Source organism: Triticum aestivum, chromosome 1A, assembly GCF_018294505.1.
Source record: "Triticum aestivum cultivar Chinese Spring chromosome 1A, IWGSC CS RefSeq v2.1, whole genome shotgun sequence".
In the NCBI taxonomy this organism is placed as follows: domain Eukaryota; kingdom Viridiplantae; phylum Streptophyta; class Magnoliopsida; order Poales; family Poaceae; genus Triticum; species Triticum aestivum.
In genome coordinates this window covers 579,180,805-579,185,234 of record NC_057794.1, presented here as the reverse complement: position 1 = coordinate 579,185,234, position 4,430 = coordinate 579,180,805, and positions in this window count along the sequence as shown.

The window sequence follows — 4,430 nt, the reverse complement described above, 5'->3', positions numbered from 1 at the left end:
AGGGCAGCGCGGAGGTGGGGAGGGGAGGGGAGGGTTCGTCGTGGAGAGGGGAGGGGAATGGGGAAATTTTGGGAGGGGAGGGAGGGGATCCCGCATGTTAGTGGGAGAGGGAGTGGTGGATCTCGCCTGGTAGTGGGAGAGGGAGTGGTGGGTCCCGCCTGGTAGTGGGAGAGGGAGAGGAGGGAAATTTTGGGAGAGGGAAATTTTGGTGGAGGGAAATTTTGGTGGAGGGAAAATTTTGGTGTGGGAGGGAAATCCTTTTGGGTTTGGGTGTAGAAAAAAATAGGGTTTTTTTGTAAATTTTGTAGAAATCAAGGTTAAAATCATACCGAGTAGCTGAAGAAAACGGCGGTATTGCAAGTTTAGTATTTTTGCTAGTTGGTAGGCCACATTTGATGATGTGACGCGGAGGTCTCCCATTTTTTTGATTTTTTTTGAATTTTTTACGGTGTTTTCAAAAACCGGCCGATTTCGTCGCGGCGGCCGTCCGTGGCTAGGGTTTGAGCCGTGCAAATTTGTTGTCGATTCTGTGATGAAATGCCTACCTGTGAAGCTAAAAAGCATTTTTAGTGAAAATAACGGGCAAGCTATGGAGGACCCGCAGTTCAAATTCCAGCCGGTTCCAGCTAAATCGGCCGAAGGTGGTCCGAATTGCCGGGAGTAGCTATGAGGGTCAGAAATGCATGCTTTTTGGCGACCGTCCGTAAAATAGGGTCTACTTTGAGATAGACATGGAATGGCGCCGTTTGGGGTGCCCCTCCTTGTAGCCGCTTCACGAAAAACGCATGTCTTTTGCATTCAAAAAATGAAAACGGTTTTTTTTGTTAAACAAGTTGGAACCTCGCTTTGGCAACATTGTTTGCCATCACAAGACGGAGGCATGCGCCCAATTTGGGCATATTACCAGAAACTATTCAACGGATGCGTCCATATCATTGCTAGTTTGGCTTGAAAGCCATGAATCTTCGTTCATGGTAGGTCGTTTTTGAGAACACTTTTTCAAGAAAACGCCGGTATTGCAAGTTTAGTATTTTTGCTAGTTGGTAGGCCACATTTGATGATGTGACGCGGAGGTCTCCCATTTTTTGATTTTTTTTTGAATTTTTTATGGTGTTTTCAAAAACCGTCCGATTTCGTCGCGGCGACCGTCCGTGGCTAGGGTTTGAGCCGTGCAAATCTGTTGTCGATTCTGTGATGAAATGCCTACATGTGAAGCTAAAAAGCATTTTTAGTGAAAATAACGGGCAAGCTATGGAGGACCCGCAGTTCAAATTCTAGCCGGTTCCAGCTGAATCGGCCGAAGGTGGTCCGAATTGCCGGGAGTAGCTACCAGGGTCAGAAATGCATGCTTTTTGGTGACCGTCCGTAAAATAGGGTCTACTTTGAGATAGACATGGAATGGCGCCGTTTGGGGTGCCCCTCCTTGTAGCCACTTCACGAAAAACGCATGTCTTTTGCATTCAAAAAATGAAAAACGGTTTTTTTGTTAAACAAGTTGGAACCTTGCTTTGGCAACATTGTTTGCCATCACAAGACGGAGGCATGCGCCCAATTTGGGCATATTATCAGAAACTATTCAACGGATGCGGCCATATCATTGCTAGTTTGGCTTGAAAGCCATGAATTTTCGTTCATGGTAGGTCGTTTTTGAGAACACTTTTTCAAGAAAACGCCGGTGTTGCAAGTTTAGTATTTTTGCTAGTTGGTAGGCCACATTTGATGATGTGACGCAGAGGTCTCCCATTTTTTTTATTTTTTTTGAATTTTTTACGGTGTTTTCAAAAACCGGCCGATTTCATCGCGGCGACCGTCCGTGGCTAGGGTTTGAGCCGTGCAAATATGTTGTCGATTCTGTGATGAAATGCCTACCTGTGAAGCTAAAAAGCATTTTTAGTGAAAATAACGGGCAAGCTATGGAGGACCCGCAGTTCAAATTCCACCCGGTTCCAGCTGAATCGGCCGAAGGTGGTCCGAATTGCCGGGAGTAGCTACGAGGGTAGGAAATGCATGCTTTTTGGCGACCGTCCATAAAATAGGGTCTACTTTGAGATAGACATGGAATGGCGCCATTTGGGGTGCCCCTCCTTGTAGCCGCTTCACGAAACACGCATGTCTTTTGCATTCAAAAAATGAAAAACGGTTTTTGAATTTTTACGGTGTTTTCAAAAACCGGCGGATTTAGTCACGGCGGTCGTCCGTGGCTAGGGTTTGAGTCATGTTTTTAGCATTCAAAAAATGAAACTTATATTGTTTCATACATGAGCATGCACAAAAACCCATAATTTTATCTTTCATCCATGAGCATGCATAAAAAATTTCAATTCCGATCAATTACCAAACTGAATATTCATTGTTAAAAACATGACTTGTTTAAATGACACTGTCATACAACATCCATGAGCATGCACAAAATTAAACCTGACATACTTAACATTGACATGTTCATATTACACTAACAAGCTCAAACCTAACATGCTGAACACCTTCTTAACATCTTCACTCCTCCTTCTTCTCCTTCATCAACCTGATGCACTCAGAGTGGCGAATCCCAACGCGGATGTACTCCTCTACCACAATTGGCATGGTCCTGTCGCCAAGCTGTGGGATTGCAGGCGCCGCCACCATCGCGAGGTCGTCATCCGCCACCACCATAGCAAGGTCGTCGTCCGCCACCACCATTGCGAGGTCATCGTCCACCACCACCATAGCGAGGTCGTCGTCCGCCACCACCATAGCAAGGTCGTCATCCGCCACCACCATAGCAGGGTCGGCGTCAGCCACCACCACAGCATATTCGTCATCAGCCAGAATAGGCTGCTCATCGTCATCCCCGCTCTTCTCCTCGTCATCCCCGCTTTGCTCGTCATCCCCGCTCTGCTCCTTGTCGTCATCCCCGCTCTGCTCCTCGTCATCCCCGCCGCTACTCCCATTGCCTGGCCAAATGCAACAAAGTGTGAACATGGTGTTATCATCGTGCAGCTAGAGGAAGCCAAAAGGAAAGGAAGAAGAGAGGCGGAGAGCTTACTGGCATCGTTGTCGTGCTGGTAGTACATGCAGCACATGGTGTTATCGAACATCTTCACGGTGAACATGGCGTCGCCGTCGTAGCGGAAGACAAGGAAGTACCCGAGCTGTAGCTCATGGGCGCGGGCGAAATGCTCCCGGCCGGGCCCTAGGTACATGTGGCCTTCACCATCAAACACCACCAACACTTCCCACGGCCCGTGAAGCCCGCTGTCGGCCTCCCGCAGCTTCACTTTGTGGGGCTCACGGCCGGCGAGCATCTTCGCAAACTTGTTAGGCAGCCTCTGCAGCGAGGGTCAAGCAGTGGTTAATTGTGGAAATCAAGCACTAGACAGCAGAGTGATGATAAAGAAATGAGTGATGATAAATATACCTGCCTACTACAAGATTTCTCAATTACGATCTCGAAGAACTCGAAACCTTCCAAGCCAGCCATCTCACTTCTCTGAAAAGCAGCATTGTAATTAAACAACAAGTTACCATAAACAGGACTGGACATAAATAGGAACAGAACCAAGTTTATGATGGCAAAAGTGATAAAAATGAGAAGAGCAATGCACTTGTGGATATTTATGATAGCAAAAGTGAGAAAAAAAGCAATGCACTTGTGAACATTTGGAATACTACTACTCTATCTACAATGGACCATATCTGCCCATGTGCCCATGTCTACTATAAATGGCAAACACAGCATCAGGATCATATCTACTATAAATGGACCATATCTACAATGAACCATATCTACTATAAATGGACCATATCTTCCCATGTGCTACATTTTGTTAGAACCCAGCACTTAAGAACTGAACCCTAGATTCTCAATTTAAACACACCTACCCAATACAGTCATGTACAAAACTGAACAACTTTATAGTCGTCGATATGCGCATGAAGGCTATTGGCTTGACACCGATATAGTCATGTACAAAACTGAATTTAACACTAGAATTTCAGAGATTCAGAGCTATTGGCTTAATTTGCTTTGCTAGGGTTTATATAGCCAAAGGCCACTGGAGGCTGGATCCCCTACAAGTTTAACTGCTCCAGTGTGCCGCTGCATCTTTTTAGACAAATATAAACATGTTTATTTTAAAAACATACAAACAAAATTGAATTCTACGTCACTGTGAAGAGAACCACAGGGAAACTAGCATACCTAGCAAGGTAGCACCACATCAACTGAACATGGCCAAAAGGGACCTAAACCTAAATGCCTAATTCAGTCTGCAAAATCCCTCTGAATGTGGTCCAATCGCTCGACAGTTTGGCTGGAATCAACAGAACGCACGCGCAGGCACAATACGACCATTAGCCATGTAGTATACCACAATTCCAGTAGGGACGCACGCGCAGGCACAATACGAGTAACTCCTAAATCAGCATGCTTGTTGGCCTTGTTGGCCTTG